Below are 21,926 nucleotides of genomic sequence, written 5' to 3' on the forward strand. Positions count from 1 at the left end.
GATTCCTTAAATTTTTCTGATACTTTTTCATATATAAATTATTTTCATTGGAGTTACAGATTAATTTCTATGAATTTTTGAAGTTTTAAACATTTCTGTAATTATTTTTATACTGGAAAATACTTTTATTGCATCAGCATGACATCAGCAGGTCCATCTGGCCGTTGAAAGTCAAACCTGACCAGTGGGACCCACTGGTCAGTGTCTCTGTTCAATTTTAGATTAGGATTAATCTTATTTAGTTAATTAAACTCACTGGACCCACATGTCAGTGACTTAGCACATTAATTAAATTTATTGTCTTTAAACTTAAACTCCCAGAGGCTGGCCCCACACGTCAGTGGCTCAGGCCAGCTGAGATCCACCGGCGGTGAGGTCGTTCTCGCCGGCGGGGAGCCTCCGGCGACCACCAGAACGGCGGAGGGGCTCGGAAACGGCGCACAGGGGTCCAAACGCTGCGCGGAGAGCACCAGACGAACGACACATCTCATGCAGCTCCATTTCCGCACTTAGCCGGGGCTGATCTGGCCGGAGATGACGCCGGCGACGAGCTTGGTTCGGGCGTCATCGAGGTCATCGATACAGAGAGAACTACGCACGGTTCTTAGCTCCTACAGCATCTACGCGACGGCCTGAAGCTGCTGGTGCCCTCGGAAGGACGAGCTGATCACCGGAGGGCTCCGGTGGAACTAGGCCTAGAGGGGTGGATCGACGGGGAGATCTTAGGGAAAATGACCGCATGCTCACGGGGAGTGCAGTGGTGGCGCTAGTCTGCTCGGGGATGGCCTGGAGAGGGAGAGCGTCGGCGGCGATCTTCGGTGACCCGAGGAAGAAGACGACAGCTGCGCGTCGATTCACTGCATCTGGGCGTCGGGCTCGTGGCTAGGAAGCTTCAGGGGGTTGCGGCGGAGCTAATGCGTGGCTTAGAAGGGAGAAGGGGTGGCTAGATCGACGGCGAGCTCGAGCTCTTCTCGGGCTCCAATGGCGGCAGAAGGAGGGAGGAGAGATCCGAGAGGAGGGGGAGAACTGGCGCTGGGAATGGATAGCCACGGGCTCGGGGAGCTTATCCCCGGCCTTGCCAGCGCGAGGCGGCGGCCAGGCAGGTGCACAGGTGCGTGGCCGCGCCGGAGAACGCGGCGGCCACCTCCTACTGCCCACTGGCGGGGGCGGAAGACGACGGGAGTTGAGATGGGCTGGGCCGGCTAGGCGACAGGTAAGAGTTTTCCATTTTCTTTCTGTTTTTGTTTCTGTTTTGCTATTTCACTAATTTTCTATTTATTTCAAATCCCAAATAAAATGTAAAAACTATGTTGAGCACCCTAGAATAGTTGTTGGAATAATTCCAACCATTCCTAAAGTTTTTAACATTTTTGAAAGTTTAAAGTTTCTGTTTTCAAATTTAAAACTGGAAACCAGTATCTTCTTGCATTTATTTAAAATGCTTAAAGTGTCAAGAAAATAGTTTTCTTCATTGCTTATTTACTTTCATGATTTATCAGTAAGTTTGAACTTTTCTTGAGGCCATTTTGGGTTCATTGATTTTAACTAGTTTGAGATTTCCTTTATTTAAAGAAGTGGCTAGGGTTTGAGTTTTTCCTTCACCTCTTTCTTTGTTCTTGTTGAAAGTTTCTTAGATGCAATGCAAAGATGACATGAGCACAAGACTAACTTGCTTAAGGTGTCAGGGAGGTGACAGGTGGTATATGTATATCTTCCATCGTGAGGAAAGGACGCTAGAAGGATGGATTCGTTTTTCACATGAATAGAGATTGAAGAGGGGAAGAGACGTTTGAATATTTTCTATCTCAAAAGGGAGATAGAGGGAGATAAAATACGGAGGTAGATGTACTAAAATTAGGATCCAATCTCTTTGTCATCTACGGGAGCAGGGCTCCTTTTTTAATCTCTTGTGGTATCCACGAGATAAAGTCTTTTTATTAAACTGACTTTCGAGATTTGTAAGTCTTTTATTTATTAACTCGAGAATTTATATGGGTTAATCTACACCGTAATAAATCTGTCTCATCAGATTAGCGGCTCTAATTTTCTGATTAACGTGGGAATTTGTTGAGAGTCTCTAACTCGAGAATTTATTTATATGGGTTAATCTACACCGTAATAAATCGGTCCCACCAGATTAACGGCTCTAATTTTCTGATTAACGTGGGAATTTGTTGAGAGTCTCTAATTAGTATATGTATAGACTAGGTGATGAGATGACATATGTGCCGCAAAAGGAAAATGAACAATATGTAAATTCTGTCAGGGGCAAGGGCTTGAGCTTACATCTGTTATCCGGAAGAAAGGTGCTCCAGCGATGGATAGGGTTGGTTGATATTGTTGTCAGTTGCAGTTGATAATCCTCGCGCACAAAAGAAGCAAAATTGGCAGGATATGAAGGCGTCCTCTTCAATTCCTCTTGCAAGGAAAATCTCTGGTCACCAACGAAAAGGGAATGAAGGTCACAATTGGGCAGCAGATAAACAGTGTGCACATTATATAAGTTTTTCTTAAAAAGGGATCCATCTTCTGTAATTAGCAAATATAACTAAAAAACATAGCTGTTCCCACTCAAACATTTATTAGGATAAGAACTGTTGGTTTGGGCATTCCCTCTGAATTGACGAATATGAATAAATCGTAACTGCATACATACTGACTATGCACAGAAGAGCGTCAATTCTGACAAATCATACAGATCTAAATCACCATTTCAAACAGTCTAGTAGAAAAGGATCGCATGTATGTCGTTCCCCTAACACATTCGATAATGCAGTAGGTGAATGCTTGCAGTCGCATTAAGCAGTTACATGCATGGACATAAGTCATAGGATCTGGCAGAATTCGAACGGATCTAAACAATACAGTACAGATCAGATCAAACACACAAGTGTGAGCAAGATTGGTGATGTTTCCAACTAATAATCTGTCTACACCTGTGAGCATGGAATATGTTGTTCTCCATTAAGCGACTAAATCTAACAAGTAGCAGATTGATACAGGGTATGTCCTACTGCAATATACAACCAACCAATTGACCATTTATGAAGTTTTATTAGAGCCTGAAGAGTGAGCACACCGTTCTTCTGAAGATTTTTCGCCAAGTTCTGACAAAAGACCCTTTTGATCCAACAGATGGGGGACTCAACAGTTTCAAAAATTATCTAGTTACCTAAATCCCTCCGGCAAATCTGACCTCCATGCTACGAGACAAAGTAATTGATATATAAGAACGAGCCTACTCTTACACATAGATTTTGGATAGAAAATTTAGAACGCTCATCAAACTCACGCAACAAATGGGATGAAGTAGACCACGGACATGAACAAGCATCTCCGACGAGCCGACTAGGTCTTGCTTTCTCTCCGCGTCGTTGGCGGCCGTCGGGCAGCCTCTGTCAGAGATCCTCCTATACAGCCGCTCGTACGCGATGTCAAGGCCATCGTCAGAAATGTTCTTCAGAAGCTGGTAGAAGTAGTAATAGATTCCCTGCAAATGATTCCAAATATTGTTTTCATATTGATTCCATATTGATTCCATATTCCATATTGATTCCAAATATTGTTTTCCTAATTTACTAGAATTTTCTTTAAAAAATTTGTGGCAAACAAATAATTAAGCGCGTACTATGCAAGTTGTTTTTTCCTTCCCGCTAAAGCCCTCAATCTCCCTCTATTTTGTTTCTGTAATTTCCCACCAAATAATTTAGTCGTGTCTTGCGCCAAAAATTTCTTAACCTCCCTGATAAACACCCTCATAAGTACTCCCGATTATTTCTCTTCCCCAAATCCACGACATCAGATCTGAGTTCTCTAGTTCTGGTTCCTGCATCCTCACGGCGTCATGACTCATGACGGCATCAACACTGTGGGGGCTACATCGGAGTCTATCGAACGTACGCTGTCTCAGGTTATTACTTTCTCCCAAATCTCCTCCGCATACATGTGCAGCGCCAGATTACACTGGAATCCATCGTAGAACTACCATGCCGACGGTGGCCGTACAACACTCCTTCCTATGATGTCACCTATACGCTCCTCTTGCCGCCAGGGACGCCCCCTGTAGGCTCTAGGGTTCTACTGATGGCCATGCCGACGACGAAGGCGCTGCCGCCCAAGCACCTCGTTGCGCTTGCCGTCGTCACCATCCATGGGCTCTTCCTACTCGCCGACTTCCCCTGGGCTTCCTCCTGCTCAGGCCCCTCCTCCATGTACCCCTCTCTGATGTTCTAAACCGGAGGGACTTGGGGATCCAACGAGTAGAGAAGAACTTGGGGTGAGATGGCGGATGAGAAAGATGTACAGGGGATGAGAAATTCAGATAGAGGTAGTAGGTGAGATTCAGATGTTTGATTACAATAGGCTGCTCTGACACGGTAACAAGGTGTCATTTAAATACTCACACACGCACACCTACATGTAGGCCTTATGGTCCATGGCACAGGCGCACATCGCCCTTACTTGACGTGCTCATTCTTCATCCTGATGGGCATGTCGTGTTGATTACAGAACACCGATTTTTGGCTGGCAGATGAGGGGTCAAATAATCTCCTTCGTAGTAGTTCGCTTACCACAGTCCTGCATGTGTACTTTCAGGAAGTAGCCTTGTCAAGATGGGCTCTAATTGGTGTGTCATGTGTATGCTTCACAGCTTCAGTATAGACTTGATTACATAATATTGATATATGTTGTGCTTTGAAGAATACATGGAATACTGCAAGTGTATGTATTATGCTGAAGCATACACAAAATATTGGTGTGTCATATGCTCTGCTTTGATCTTCGAAGCCTAGCTTTTAATGTCTAAATCAAAATTAGAGACATATGTTATGCTAAAAGTCTTATGTTCTGCATGCTATAACACAATTTGATTTCATTTAATCATTAAGCCTAGCTTATTTTTGCTTACAACAACTTGCATATAGACTTGAATAGATATTTTTTTGGTCACTTTTATATGGCTGCTTTAAGTATCGAGTTTCTTCTAAAACTGACTCAAATTATGATATTATGTACAGAATGGCACAATGATGAATTCAATGCAAGATCCTACTGGTAGGATACCGAGTACAATACAACGACAAGTTGGTAATAATATTTATGTTCACTTCAATTTATGCCATAGCAGCAAAGGTAATTAACATTCAGGATTAACATGCAGTTAGGGATGCTCATGTAATGTTCACTTTTTAGAGGAAAGATATGATGCACATTACTCCTTTTTGCTAGTTACAGAACATCCTTAATTCTTAATCACTTATCTGAGTGGTGCACATTGATAATGCTAAGTCCCTTAATTGTTATTGTGTTGAGTAAAGAAAAGATATGTTCTCGTAATAAGGATGGAAAGTATAATAGCTTTAAAAAACCAATATTCGATTATTCTCTAGTTGTTTAGTGGTGTGCATCCTCGAACCTGGATGCTTCTTCAATTGATGGGAGTGTACTTTTTGTATTTAGGACAAAACATGTCAAAAGGTTAAAAACAAAAAATGAAGCTCAAGGTTCAGTTTCAAGTGAACAAAGATGCAATATTTTTCACACCACATATAAAGACTCTGTGCAATACAAGTCATTGCAGCCTCATGGGTATGGATACATGGCCAAACCACCAACTGGTTCTGAAAGGATGAAGTCCTAGTTTGAAGAGCGTGCTCGTGCCACAGAAGAGATCCAAAAGGTATACCCTGAGCTCAGCCATGAGGTCACTGAATTACATTACATGATGAATTACAAATTCTTTTGTGAAATTATCCAAAAAATTGTGTGGCATCTAATTTTATATGGAGTAGTACAGCAGGCACACACATTAGCTTGCTAGCTGCTATGGTCATAACAATGGAGCAGGAAGGTACCCATGCATGCACGAATATAGTAATTATGCAATTATCATGACAATGGTTATATCTTTCTGCTAATTAGTCATTGTGATATTTCTTTATTTCCATGACTAAGTACTTTATGTTTTCATTTAACTTGAGCTAAATGAATTTTTGATTTTTTTCATTGCAGGATCCAAAGATTTAACTGGAATGGACTCTATACCATGGGTAATTTAGTCTCCACTCTTATTTAGGGATGGCACATTCAGTATGTTGAATTCATGCTAAATTATATTTTAGTTTCATTTAATGGATATTGGCTATGCAAACATTGATATTTATAAATATACATCATGTGTGCATTATAAGAATCAGGTAATTGACTGCCTATATTTTTTTTCCAGTTGCAGTAGGCTATTACCACAACCTACCTTTGGTTGCAACATGTTGGCACCACAAAAAATGTAGCTGTGACAACTATTTATCATCACCAAAATGAGTATGTTGTAATTTCAGTATTACCACATATGCAGAATTGTTGGTATACATTACTGCCACGAATATAGGGTTTGTTGCGAAAGGACTATACCCACAAGAACAAGAGTTGTTGCTATAGGGTTTTGCCATAATTGACTATTGCCACGACAGACGACACACCACAAAAAAGAGTTGTTGTTATAGCTTATTGCCACAAGTGCCTATCGCCACAAGCGGACAAATTGCCACGGTTCGCCATGTGTTGCATTAAGCTATTGCCTCAAACCAAATTGTGGCATCAAGTGCGTGATGCCACGAGGAAAAATGTGGCAACTTGGCACATGGTTGTTGCAATAACATGCTTTCTTGCCACATTTACTTTTTTGTGGCAATAACCTATTACCATGCGTCCTATCGCAACGGTTGGCAACAAACACCATGTCATGGCAATAGGTACCTATTGCGACAATTGGGTACTTATTGCGACGAACGCTTTTGTTGCAATAGACCAAAATCATTGTAGTGTACTAGCTATGGACCCGTAGGTCTATGGTGAACTACTCACGCATCATCGGAGAGGTCATGGTGTTGATGAAGAATCCCTCCGTGTCCGAATCCCCCTCCGGCAGGGCACCAGGACATGCCCCAGATGGGATCTTGCGGAGACAGAAGCTTGCGGCGGCGGAAAAGCGATTGCGATGATCTCCTGATTTTTTCTGGAATTTATAGGAATATATAGGCGAAAGAACTAGGTCAGGGGACGTCCAGGGGGCCCACAAGCCTGGATGGCGCGGCCCCCCTGGCCGCAGGGTGGGGGCTTGTGGGGCCCCTGGGGCTCCCCTGACTTGGCTCCCAAGTTCCCCGATCTTCTTCTGTTCCAAAAAAAATATTTTCGGGGATTTTCTTCCATTTGGACTCCGTTTAAAAATCTCCTCTGAAAGAGGTCAAAACATGGAAAAAACAGGAACTGGCACTTGGCACTGAGTTAATAAGTTAGTCCCAAAATATATATAAAAGGCATGCAAAACATCCAAAGTTTGACAAGATAATAGCACGAAACCATCAAAAATTATAGATATGTCGGAGACGTATCAAGCATCCCCAAGTTTAATTCCTGCTCGTCCTCGAGTAGGGAAGTGATAAATAATGAATTTTTGATGTGGAATGCTACCTAGCAGAGTTGTACTTTGCAACTTCTTTCACATGATATGAATGTTCAGATCCGTAAGATTCAAAACAACAGTTTGCTATTGACATGAAAACAACAATACTTCAAGCAAACTAGCAAAGTAATCATGAAATTTCAAAATAACAAGGCCAAAGAAAGTTATCCCTACAAAATCATATAGTTTGGCTATGCTCCATCATCCTCACACAACTAATGTAAATCATGCACAACCCTGGAATTGGCCAAGTAATTGTTTTCGCACTCTTACTTTCTCAAACTTTTTATAACTATCACGCAATACATGAGCGCGAGCCATGGATATAGCACTATAGGTGGAATAGAGTGTGGTGCTGGTTGTGAGACAAAAAGGAGGAGATGGTCACATTGACTCAGCGTATCAATATGCTATGGAGATGCCTATTAATAGATATCAATGTGAATGAGTAGGGATTGCCATACAAGAGATGCACCAGAGCTATAAGTATGTGAACGCTCAAAAGTGGAACTAGTGGGTGTGCATCCAACTTGCTTGCTCACGAAGACCTAGGGAAATTTTGAGGAAACCCATCATTGGAATATGCAAGCCAAGTTATATAATGAAGAGTCCCACTAGCATATGGTAGTGACAAAGCAGGAAGCTCTCAATCATGAAGAACATGGTGCTAACGTGAAGCACAAGTGTGGAAAACGATAGTAGCATTGTCCCTTCTCTCTTTTTCTCTCTTTTTTTCATTTGGGCTCTTAGGCCTCTATTTTTTCTATTCTTTTCTCTTTTTTTTGTTTTTGGGCTCTTTGGCCTCATTTTTTTATTTCCTCACATGGGACAATGCTCTAGTAATGATGATCATCACACTTTTATTTACTCTCAGCTCAAAGATCACAATGATGATGACTCCATAGGAATTGCCTCCGACAGTGTAATGTGATGTGCAACGATCTAGCATGGCGTATGACGTTGAAACATCTTGCTAGCTATCTTACGATCATGCAAGGTCAATATGAGAGTGGCTGCACAAGTCATGACACGGAACGGTGGGAGTTGCATGGCAATATATCTCGGAATGGCTATGAAAAATCCATAGTAGGTAGGTATGGTGGCTGTTTTGAGGAAGGGATTTGGTGGATTTGTGCACCGGCGAGAATTGCGCGGCACTAGAGAGGCTAGCACTGGTGGAAGGTGAAAGTGCATCTATACCATGGGTTCACATTAGTCATGAAGAACTCACATACTTATTGCGAAAGTTTTTATTAGTAATCGAAACAAAGTGTTAAACGCATACTCCGAGGGGAATGGTTGGTAGGTGTAAACCATCGCGCGATCCCGACCTCAACACAAAGGATGACAATCAATAGATCAATTATGCTCCGACTTCCTAACATAGCGGTTCACCATACGTGCATGCTACGGGAATCACTAACTTCAACACAAGTATTTCTTGATTCACAACACCCTACAACATAACTCTCAATATTACCGAATCCACATCTCAAAACTAATTGAGAGGAATCGAAACTTCTATTTCTACTCAATGCACATTAAGATGGTGGTTTTTGCATCCTCTTTGGGTACCTAGCACATTTGGGACTACATTCATAGCATAAGCCAACTACCAAATCACGCACCGCCGTGCTCTAAAGATATAAGTGAAGCACAAGAGCAAAAGTATCTAGCTCAAAAGATATAAGTGAAGCACTATGAGCATTCTAGCAAAATCACGATGAGTGCATGTCTCTCTCTCTAAAAAAGGTGTGAAGCAAGGATGATTGTGACACAACAAAAATAAAAGACTCCTAATATACAATACGCTCCAAGCAAAACACATATCATGTGGTGAATAAAAATATAGCTCCAAGTAATGTTACCCATGGATTGAAGACGAAAGAGGGGATGCCTTCCCGGGGCATCCCCAAGCTTAGGCTTTTTGGTGCCCTTGAATTTGGCTTGGGATGACTTGGGCATCCCAAAGCTTGAGCTCTGTCCACTCCTTATCTCTTTGTCCATGAGAACATCACCCAAAACATGAAAACTTCACAACACAAAACTTAAACAGAAACTTGTGATAACATTAGTACAAGAAAACAAACTACCACTTCTTTTGGTACTGTAGAAAACTTGAATTCCATCTATATTGATGATGGGCTACTATATTCTCACTTTTCCATGGCTAGTACCCCCGATACTAACCGTAGTTTCATCAAAACAAGCAACCAACTCAACAAATACAGAATCTGTCAAAAACAGACCAGTCTGTAGCAATCTGTATACTGCGTATACTTCTGGTACCTCAAAGCTTCTCAACAATTACGACGGCCTAGGAAAAAAGAATATAAATAAGCAGCAAAAATAATCAACTCAAAAGCTCTTTCTTAATAAAAATGAAAAATCATCTCGTGAGAGAAAAGTTTGGAATCGCACCGATAGTCCTTAGGAAAGGTATACCAAGAATAATAGGGCATGTAGGATTGCAATCAATGTCAAGCAAAATGAAATCCACGGGTACATAGTTCCTATTTGCAATAATAAGAACATCATTGATCCTTCCCATGGGTTTCTTTACAGTAGAATCAGCAAGATGCAAATTAAGAGAACACTCTTCAATCTCATTAAGACCCAGAACATCACATAAATACTTTGGAATCGCAGAAACACTAGCACCCAAATCACACAAAGCATTGCACTCATAGTTTTTGAATTTGATTTTGATGGTAGGTTCCCAATCATCATGAAGCTTTCTAGGGATAGAGACTTCCAATTCAAGTTTCTCCTCAAGATATTTTATCATAGCTTCGACGATATGATCGGTAAAGGCTTTGTTTTGCCTATAAGCGTGTGGAGAGTTTAACATGGATTGCATCAAAGAAATACATTCAATCAAGGAGCAACTATCATAATTGATTTCCTTGAAATCCACGGTACTAATTTCATTACTACTCAAAGTTTTAACATCTTCTACTCCACTTTTAATGGTTTTAGCATGAAGATAGATGGACTCTGAATCATTGGGGCACTTTTCAACCAAAGTGGATTCATATCCAGCCCCATAATCATTAGGTTTGACACAAGAAAGCAAATATTCAATGGGAGTCACACAAGCACTTTAAGATCTTCGTGATTCTCATCACGAGAACACGCTTTTTTAAGCCATTCATGTCAAGCACCAATTTGGGCGGTTCTTTCTTGGCTCTCAATCATGGAAACATGCATAGATTTCAATGTTTCATCCGTGTTTATTTTGGGAGCAGCACATCTAACTTTCAAAGCATCAACATCACAATAAATCCTATCTACGCTCTTAGCCAAATCGTCAATTTTGAGTAGTTTTTCCTCTATGGACGCATTGAAAATCTTTTGAGAGTTGATGAACTCTTTGATATTACTCTCTAGATCAGAGGGTAATATATTGTAATTTCCATGAGTATTGTTGTAGGAATTTCCAAAGTTATTAGAGGAGTTACTAGGAAAAGGCCTAGGAACATAGTTTCCTCTAAAGGCATTGTTGTTGCCAAAGTTATTCCTACCAACAAAATTAACATCCAATCTAGCGTTGCTACTATCAATCAAAGAAGACAAAGGCATATCATTAGGATCCAAAGGAGCACTTCTACTAGCAACTAAATTCATTAACTCGTCCATCTTAGCAATCAACGAGTTAATTTCTTCTATAGCGTGTACCTTCTAACTAGTAGGTGACCTTTCAGTGTGCCATTGAGAGTACTTTGTCATGATGTTGTCTATGAGCTTTGTGGCTTCCCCTAACGTGATTTCCATGAACGTTCCACCTGAGGCGGATTCCAAGATATTTCTAGAAGGGAAATTGAAGCCAACGTAAAAGATTTGAATAATCATCCAAAGACTCAAGCCATGAGCGGGACAATTTCTAATCATTAATTTCATTCTCTCCCAGGCTTGTGCAACATGTTCATGATCAAGTTGCTTGAAATTCATGATATCATTACGGAGAGAGATGATCTTAGCCGGTGGAAAAAACTTGGATATATAAGCATCTTTGCACTTATCCCAAGAATCGATACTATTTTTGGGCAAACAAAAAAACCAAGTTTTTGCGCGATCTCGCAACGAGAAAGGAAAACGCTTCAATTTAATCTCGTTATTATCCACATCTTTTTTCTTTTGCATATCACAAAGCTCAATGAAGGTATTGTGATGGGATGTGGCATCTTCACTAGGAAGGCCAGAGAATTGCTCTTTCATAACAAGATTCAGCAAAGCGACATTGATTTCGTATGACTCTGCACTAGTGGCGGGAGCAATCAGAGTACTAATAAAATCATTATTATTAGTATTCGAGAAGTCACAGAGTTTGGTGTTTTCGCTCATGGTGACTTCAGCAAGCAAGCAAACACACAAGCAAACAAAGAGCAGGCGAGAAAAGGGCGAAGAAAAGGGCGAACGAAAAGGCGAACAAAAAAGGCAAATGTGTGAAGTGGGGGAGAGGAAAACGAGAGGCAACTGGCAAACAAAGTAAATGCAAGAGATGACTTTGCGACACCTACTTGGATGAGTTCTTGACTTGATATTCCTCCCCAGCAATGGCACCAGAAATTCTTCTGCTATCCCACAGACAACAGCGCCAGAAATTGACACGTTGACAGAGGCTGGGCTTGCGTTGGTTCTTCCCTTTAAGAGGAAAGGGTGATGCAGCACAGGAGCAGTAAATATTTCCCTCAGTTTGAGAACCAAGGTATCGATCCAGAAGGAGGGTCTCGTCAAGTCCAGAGTACCTGCGCAAACACAAACAAGCTTGCACCCAACGCTTCAAAGGGGTTGTCAATCCCTTCAAGATTGTTTGCAAACTGACATCTGAAGGCGGAAAGTGCAATGAAGTAAAAAGTGTAAGGATGAAAATATGGTGTGGAGTAGACCCTGGGGGCCATAGTGTTCACTAGAGGCTGCTCTCAAAATAGCAAGTATCACGGTGGGTGGACAAATTACTGTCGAGCAATTGATAGAACCACGCAAAGTCATGACGATATCTAAGGCAATGATCATACATATAGGCATCACGTCCGAGACAAGTAGACCGATACATTCTGCATCTACTACTATTACTCCACACATTGACCGCTATCCAGCATGCATCTAGTGTATTGAGTTCATGATGAACAGAGTTAAGCTTTAAGCAAGATGACATGATGTAGAGGGATAATCTCAAACAAATGATGAAAACCCCATCTTTTTACCCTTGATGTCAACAACACGATGCGTGCCTCGCTACCCCTTCTGTCACTGGGTGAGGTCACCGCACGGTATGAACCCAAAACCAAGCACTTCTCCCATTGCAAGAATCATAGATCTAGTTGGCCATAAAAACACAATTCGAAGAGAATTACAAGGATATGAAATCATGCATAATAGAGATCAGAAGAAACTCAAATAAGATTCATAGATAATATGATCATAAATCCACAATTCATCGGATCTCGACAAACACACCGCAAAAGAAGATTACATCGGATAGATGTCCATGAAGATCATAGAGAACTTTGTATTGAAGATCCAAGAGAGAGAAGAAGCCACCTAGTTACTAGCTATGGACCCGTAGGTCTATGGTTAAGTACCCACGCATCATCGGAGAGGCCATGGTGTTGATGAAGAAGCCCTCCATGTCCGAATGCCCCCTCCATCAGGGCACAAGGACGTGCCCAGATGGGATCTTGCGGAGACAGAAGCTTGCGGCGGCGGAAAAGCGATTGCGATGATCTCTTGATTTTTCTGGAATTTATGGGAATATATAGGCGAAAGACCTAGGTCAGGGGACGTCCAGGATGCCCACAAGCCTGGATGGCGCGGCCCCCCTGATTGCGGGGTGGGGGCTTGTGGGGCCCCTGGGGGTCCCCGGCCTTGGCTCCCAAGTTCCCCGATCTTCTTCCGTTCCAAAAAATTATTTTCGGAGATTTTATTCCGTTTGGACTCCGTTTCTAAATCTCCTCTGAAAGGGGTCAAAAACATGGAAAAACAGGAACTGGCACCTGGCACTGAGTTAATAAGTTAGTCCCAAAACATATATAAAAGGCATGCAAAACATACAAAGTTTGACAAGATAATAGTGAAACCATCAAAAATTATAGATACGTTGGAGCCGTATCATGCTCCTATAATACCACGGTTGAAACGTCTGTTCAGAAACAATGAGCATGGCAAGTTGATGCAATGGCACAAAGACGAGCGTAATAAAGATGGGAAATAGTTGAGACACCTCGCAGATGGGTCGCAGTGGAGGAAAATCGAGAGGGAGTGGCCAGACTTATTAAGTACAGACGACATGAATCCTTTTGGGGAGCAGAGCTCCAGTCACAACACCTGGCCCGTGACTCTATGTATCTACAACCTTCCTCCTTGGTTGTGCATGAAGCGGAAGTTCATTATGATGCCAGTGCTCATCCAAGGATCGAAGCAACCCGTCAACGACATTGATGTGTACCTAAGGCCATTAGTTGATGAACTTTTGCAGTTGTGGGCCAAACCAGGTGTACGTGTCTGCGATGATCACAAGCAGCAAGAATTTGACCTACGAGCATTGTTGTTCGTAACCATCAATGATTGGCTTACTCTCAGTAACATTTTAGGATATTCAAAGAAGGGATACAATGCATGCACACACTTTTTAGATAAGACCAAAGGTACATATTTGGAAAAATCTAAGAAGGTTGTCTACCTGGGGTGTCGTCAATTTCTTCTGACCAATCATCCTGTAAGAAAGAAAGGCAAGCATTTCAACGATGAGGCAGATCATCGAAAGAAGCCTAACCTCCCTACTGGTGATGAGTTATTGGCTATGGTCAAGGATTTGGATCAAATAGTAATCTTTGGAAAGGGTCCTGGCCGTCAATCTGTTCCGAAAGACGATGTTACCGGACACGTGCCCATGTGGAAAAAAATTCTTTATTTTGGGACCTACCCTATTGGAAACACCTAGAGGTCCGGTCTTCAGTCGACGTGATGCACGTGACGAAGAATCTTTGCGTGAACTTGCTAGGCTTCCTGGGAGTGTATGGAAAGACAAAAAATACAACAGAAGCACGGGAGGAGAAGAAACATATGAAAGACCCATAGGACAAGAAGACTAATAAATTGCGTCAATACTTAAGCAGCTACGCTCTTACCAAAGCAGAGAAGGAAGAATTTTTTGAATGCCTGAGAAGTATGAAGGTCCCTGCTGGCTTCTCATCTAATATAAAGGTAATAATAAATATGGTAGAGAAAAAATTCCAGAACCTGAAGTCTCATGATTGCCACGTGATTATCACGGAGTTGCTTCCGGTTGCATTGAGGGGGCTTGTACCAGAAATTGTTCGATTACCCATTGTGAAGCTATGTGCATTCCTCAATGCAATATCTCAGAAGGTAATAGATCGAGAACATCTGGAAAGGCTACAGAAAGATGTGGTCCAATGTCTTGTCAGTTTTGAGTTGGTGTTCCCCCCGTCCTTCTTCAATATTATGACACATCTCCTGGTTCACCTTGTCGATGAGATTTCCATTCTCGGTCCTGTATTTCTACACAATATGTTCCCCTTCGAGAGGTTCATGGGAGTCTTAAAGAAATATGTTCATAACCGTGCTAGGCCAGAAGGAAGCATCTCCAAGGTCTATGGAATAGAGGAGGTCATTGGGTTCTGTGTGGAGTTTCTTCCTGACCTTAAGCCGATTGGTGTTCCTGAATCGCGGCATGAGGGCAGACTGAGTGGAAAAGGCACACTAGGAAAGAAAGCAATGATATGTAGGGACGGGCATTCTTCCACTCAAGCACACTACAAAGTTCTAAAAAGTTCGACCTTCGTGGCTTCGTATATTGAGGAGCACAAGAATTTTGTACGCTCCGAGTTCCCGGGGAAGGCTATCTCCTGGATTGAAGAAAAACACATGGATACTTTCGGCAGTTGGTGGCGAGCACGTCTCATGATTGACAACACTGTTGGAGATCAACTCTACTTGTTGGTCGCGTCACATTCTTCGACTGTATTACATTTGAAAGGGTACGAGATAAACGGGAATACATTTTACACGACCACCCAAGATAAAAAGAGCACCAACCAAACAGTGGTGTCCGCTATGATGCGACAGACGAGAATGGGAAAAGGACACATACTATGGTTACGTAAAGGGGATATGGGAACTTGACTATGGACCTACTTTTAAGGTTCCTTTGTTTCCGTGTAGTTGGGTGAACATGAATGGAGAAGGGGTAAAGGTAGACCAGTTGTACGGAATGACAACAGTTGATCTTAAGAATCTTGGTTACACAGGGCAGCCATTCGTCCTAGCCAATGATGTCGCTCAGGTTTTCTACGTGAAAGTCATGTCCTCCAGAGCAAAAAAAAAAGCAAATGAATACATCGGACGATGAGCCAAAGAGTCACATAGTTCTTTCAGGAAAAAGAAACATCGTGGGGATCGAGGACAAGACAGACATGTCAGAAGATTATAGTAAGTTTGATGAAATTCCTCCCTTCATAGTGAGAATTGACCCAAGCATCCCGTTAAATAATGAAGATGCTCCATGATTACGGCCAAAGCGATCATAGGCAAGGGATCAAAATATAAATCTATGTAATGTATTAAACTTTATGTGATGTGTACTAATGTATTAAACTCAATGGGAGGTGTACTAATGATACGTTGTGATGTGCCTTTGAATGGTGCATTTTGAACACACAAAAAGTATGGAGTTCAATTAATTTCCAAAAAATGAAATCCTTTTGTAACACATGAGTTCTCGTTCGAAACCGTGATACTTCGAGAGAGATTGTCCGTTTTGTACACGAAGTGCATCCAGTTTTTGTCGAAACCCTCTCAAATTTTTAGCACATGCTATGTGGGTGAAATGATGATACCATGCAAACTTTCAACATTTTCAGAGTTCATTTGTAGTGCTTTTCAATTTCAGGGTCAACTAGCTCAAAAAAAAGTAAATGCACAAAAAATACCAAATGAAGTCAGAAATTGTTGAAAATTTGTGATGTGCCATTGAATGGTGCATTTTGAACACACAGAAAGAATGGAGTTCAAATAAGTTGAAAAAAATGAAATCCCTTTGTAACAGATGAGTTCTCGTTCGAAACCCTAATACTTCGAAAGAGATTGTCCGTTTTGTACACGGAGTGCATCCAGTTTTTGTCGTAACCCTCTCAACTTTTTAGCACATGCTATGTCGGTGAAGTGATGATACCATGCCAACTTTCAACATTTTCAGAGTTTATTTGTAGTGCTTTTCAATTTCTGGGTTAACTAGCTCAAAAAAATAAGTAAATGCACGAAGAATACCAAATAAAGTCAGAAATTGTTGGAAATTTTTGATGTGCCCTTGAATGGTGCATTTTGAACACACAAAAATTATGGAGTTCAAATAAGTTCCAAAAAATGAAATCCCTTTGTAATAGATGAGTTCTCGTTCAAAACCCTGATACTTCGAGAGAGATTGTCTTTTTTGTACACGAAGTGGATCCAGTTTTTGTCGTAACCCTCTCAACTTTTTAGCACATGCTATGTGGGTGAATTGATAATACCATGCCAAGTTTCAACATTTTCAGAGTTCATTTGTAGTGCTTTTCAGTTTCAGGGTCAAGTAGCACTACTAGAAAAAGGCCTATTAGTGGCGCACCCACTTTAGCTATTAATGGCGCACTATAGGTGCACCATTATTATCACGCCACTACTAATAAATAGTAATGGCGCACCCCTAGTGCACCACTGTTAATATACATAACAGTGGCGCACCACGTGGTGCGCCATTACTATCCAAGACAATAATGGCGCACTACCTGGTGCGCCATTACTATCCCAGATACTAATGGCGCACCTCCTGTTGGTGCGCCACTACTATGAATATTCAGATTTTTTTTATTTTCTGATATTTATACATGTTAAAATATACATAATAGCACAGAATATAAATAGCACAACATATATATAAACAGCAGATTTATCGAATACAATAGAGGATTAGTCTCCGAATACAATTCATCATATTAGTCTTCGAATTCAAAATACCGAACAAAGTTAGAACACTACAAGTCTCGCGAGTAGTGAGTTTGTCTTCACATTACAAGTCAATATCTAAACTACCATCACATAGAAGAGGGTTCCGGTCACGATGAGCATCATCGCGATGAAACTGATCTTCATCCAGTTCCTCCTCCGCTCCCTCCTCTCTCCCGCTAGATAGAGCGCGTATCTAGCTTCTGCCTCCGCCCTAGTGGTGTACCCTTTGTAAATGTTACCGCTGAAACGGTTAACTTGTCTCCGACACTCCTCCCAGTCGTCGTAGACTCCGGGAACCTCACCCTTGTACACGACATACGACGACATCTCTGTGCACTAGACAAACAAAAGCAATTCACAGATAATATATAAGCAATATATAAGTATGCAACAAAAGGATCAGAAGAGAAAAGCAACACATTAATAGCATGATTCATGGTCCTACTAATAAATAGCATCGACCACACATATGAGTTCAACGACTGTCCAAACTAAAGAGACATACAAGTTCATTAAAGTTTAATTACAACATAGCATCAGTACTTTCGACTCGACTTAGGGACCGGAGCATGGATGAAGCGGCCGTATTTCGTGATAGTCATAAATGTCCTATCGTTGTGAGCCTGCATTTGTAGCGTTGTGTCAATATCACTCTTGGACGGTGGATAGTTTAGGTAGAATTGCTCCGATCTAGCAAGGACATCTTGATAGATGATTTCCGCCAACTCCGATTGGATGCGAAAGAATTATTGTCTGATGTCCTCGTCCTGGATTGCCAACAAGCGTGCGGCCCATTCTCTGAGCTCATTTGGTAGCATACGGTGATGCTTGCCCCGTACGATCACCCGCATGTGATGGAGGACGTAGTAGGCATCCTTCTGACTGCCAGGCGACTGCTTGACGCAGGGGAACGTCGTTACGTGGGTGAACACGTGCTTGCCATACCTAATAATTGGCCTCCTGAAGGTGCCTCCAGATTTGGCGTAGCCAGGGAGGACATCATCAAGAACTTTCTTGATATTTGTGTAGTCTTTCTTCGACTGACAGACCGAGTCGAGATACGTGGCCATGGAATATTTCGGGCTTAAGAGGATGAGTGTGCAATGTGTGTCACTGCACAAAACATGGAATGTTAGAAAAAAAAGAACGATCGAAATCTAAGAAATCATATGTTACGGGGAGATGAGGGGATGACTTACTCAGAAAAGTAAGGTATGACGTTCGCCAGAATGACGCCTTCGAGGTAAGAACTCGCGACTTGCCGGTCCCCAGCGTCGTCCAAGAGCTTGGCACGCATGTAGAAGGGGTCGACTATCACGATGTCCGGGGTCTTGTCTCTAATTATCCACATCTCCATACTGAGAGAAAATAGCCGAATGAAGGTGTAGTGCAGCGGATAAAGGTTAAGCATAGCGAAGATGTCATCAAACCGTCGGACGATCATACTCCCGATGTTGCTATCGACAAAGCCCCTGCCCTGTGGCACCTTGGCCATGAAAACCGGGTATGCCCCATCATTCTCGGAGAGACGCCGCTTCTCCATATAAAGAACAGCGTCATGCAGACTCCGGATAACTCCAGTTGCAACATTGAGCATATTATTCGGTAGCATCGGCCTACCCGCCACATGCACCATCCTCTCAATATACTTAGATATTGGTGGCCCGTCCTAAGCACGGATCGTACTCGGTGCCGGCTGGCTCGCACCGTTGTTAGTTTTTCTTTTCCGTCCCTTCTGCTTCTTCTGTTGTAATGGGATCGAGTTATGCTCAGAGAGCACCTTCTTGAGTGTGTTGGGGCTGATAATATTTCCCACCTCGGCTATTTGAGTCTTGGTGAAGGCAGGAGCTGGAGGCGTCTCCTGAGAACTGAACAGCCGACGCCTGTTGAAATTGGGTTTCTCCGCGGTACCAGCTAGATCGCCTTCGTCATTTGCACGGTTGGGTTCTTGAGAAGGAGGCCCGAACAAGGCATCATCGTCACCATACCCATGTCCGTTGATGTACTTATCGATGTTGGAAATTGTATCGTCGTCGTCGTCCGGATCCTGTGCCATATGCATGTCCGGATCAGCTGACTGCGGTAGCGTTGCGGCGGTCTTGCCATGGCTTGGCACGAGCACGACTAGCGGTGTTGTCTGTGGGGTGGTGTCCCGCGCCCCCAAACAAATCTGGCTCTTCGGCCAAAGCATGGACCAGTTTAAGCAGGCGTTGAGGGTCATCACATCATCTTCGTCGGCCCCAACGGGTTGATACAGAGGTAACAAGTCGTCGCAGCCCCGCAGCACCCGAACCAGTTGACCCCTATACACGATGGGTGGCATTAGATTACCGTGGAACACGCGGTTGCCCGGTTCAACGATTTTGGCCTTGGCGACATCAATCAACTTGCCGTCCACGAAGTGCACGAGAGTGCATGGAACGTTGGCGGCGCCCTCCGAAAACATGTAGGGCGTCATGGATGCCCAGTCAAAAAGGCAAGGAGATGAAGTCATCGGCCGAGGCTTGTAGTTACCGTGATGGCGTCGAGCTCGTGTAATGTCTAGGCACCGCCAACGGCGGGCGTGCAAGTGACGGAGGGGCCGCTTGATGCCGAGGTGCCGGCCGGCGTATTTTTCGCACACACGGGTGTATTAACCTCCAATACCGGCGCCGACGCCGGAGGCACCTGCAATGTCGCCTCCGCCGGAGACACCGATGCCGGCGCGTTGTGCGAGTTGCTGCCCGTGAAGCTGGGAATCGGGGGCGGCCCCTGCTGGCGGCTCGCAATCCAACCCCGCAGCCCCTCAAGCAAGGAAGGCATAATGGCGGTGATCGTCGCTCCAAGTTGATCTCGCACTTGCTTTTGGACTATCTCTGGAATCTGCGCCACTTGTGCCTTGAGTTCTTTAACCTCGCGCTCCTGGTTTTCCGAGCTGGTCTTTTTGTCCTTTCGCCCAACCTTATAGTATTCCAACCATTTTGTGGACAAGCCTTCGCTGGCCACACGACCAGCTGACGACGGCTTACTGAACTTTTCCTTGTGTTTCAATACGTTCAACGCCCTATTTAAAGTTCTGTCTCAAGGTGCAGACGGGGAGCTCGGAGACTCCGCGCTACTGCTTTCAGTTTCCCACGGAAGGAACGTGAACCATTTAGAAATTTGCCTTCATTAATTAGAATGCAACCATATGGAGCTAATTATGCGGGGGTGTATTCCTTGCGGTTCCTCGCCGCTCCTCGTACGTGGGGCTCTTCGGGGTTCGGTTTCACCATCGTACAGATCCTTGCGTTTTCTCCATGCCTCATCGTCGCGAAGCCACCTTCGATGTCCCATGAACATGGTTTTCGAAGACCCGGGATCTCTATCTAGCTGGCGATATGTTGTGCCATCCATGCACCTGGCGCATGCACAAAATCCGTGGACCACCTGCCCCGTGACATATCCGTAACCGAGATAGTCATGCACCGTCGTGAGGAGTGCGGCTCTCATAGGGTAATATTGTTTCGCTGCGGCATCCCATGTATTGGTTGGCGTTTTCCACAGCGTGTCTAGGTACTCTTTCAGCAGCTCCAGATAGAGATTGATGTTGTTCCCTGGATGTTTCAGTCCTTCAATTAGCATACTCATGTGAATGTACTTCCTCTTCATGCACATCCAGGGGGAATGTTGTACATCCGCACAAAAACAGGCCAGGTGCTATGTGTGCTTCTCTGGTTGCCAAACGGGCAGACTCCATCGGTGCTCGCGCCCAACATGATGTTCCTTGGATCGCCCCCAAATTCTAGGTGTTCGAAGTTCAACGCTTGCCACTAGATCGCATCCTTAGTGTGACTCAGCATCTTGTCTTTTTTATTTATCTCTGGATCATTTCCTTCATCTTCTCGCTTCTTCTCCCAACTCTCCGGGTGCCAACGCAGGAGCTGTGCTTCCTTATGGTCCACGAAATACCGCTGCAGACGAGGAGTGATCGGAAAGTACCACACCACTTTTCAAGGAGCTTTCTTCCTCTTCTTGTATCGAGTAACGCCGCACACCGGACATATGGTAGACTCCGCGTGCTCGTCTCGATAAATGATGCAATCATTTATGCACACGTGGTATTTCACGTGTGGTAAATCCAGAGGACACATGATTTTCTTCGCCTCCTCGAAACTGTTTGGGCACTTGTTCCCCATGGGAAGACGTTCGTGCCAGAATGACATGTTCTCGTCGAAGCATGTGTCGGTCATTTTGCGTTTTACCTTCATCTCCAGAGCCATGAGCGTTACTTTCAGGCGGGTATCCTTGGGCCTACATCCTTCATATAATGGAGTAACCGCGTCTATCTCCAGTTGATCCAGCTTGGCTTTCTCTTGGGCGGCAGCTCTTGCGTTACCCGTTTACTTGAGAAGCACCTCTTGAATATGATGGTCCTGCAACCAGCCTATTGATGGTCCATCGTCGTGTGCTCCGACATCTTCATCTTCATGATCAT

At 43.3% G+C, this 21,926-nt stretch overlaps 1 pseudogene; it reads right to left on the reverse strand.

Moving 5' to 3' along the window:
* Positions 1–2,676: 2,676 nt before the first annotated feature.
* Positions 2,677–21,926, reverse strand: part of LOC123405119 — a 39,679-nt pseudogene continuing 20,429 nt past the window's right edge.

Source organism: Hordeum vulgare, chromosome 6H (assembly GCF_904849725.1).
Source record: "Hordeum vulgare subsp. vulgare chromosome 6H, MorexV3_pseudomolecules_assembly, whole genome shotgun sequence".
Taxonomy (NCBI): domain Eukaryota; kingdom Viridiplantae; phylum Streptophyta; class Magnoliopsida; order Poales; family Poaceae; genus Hordeum; species Hordeum vulgare.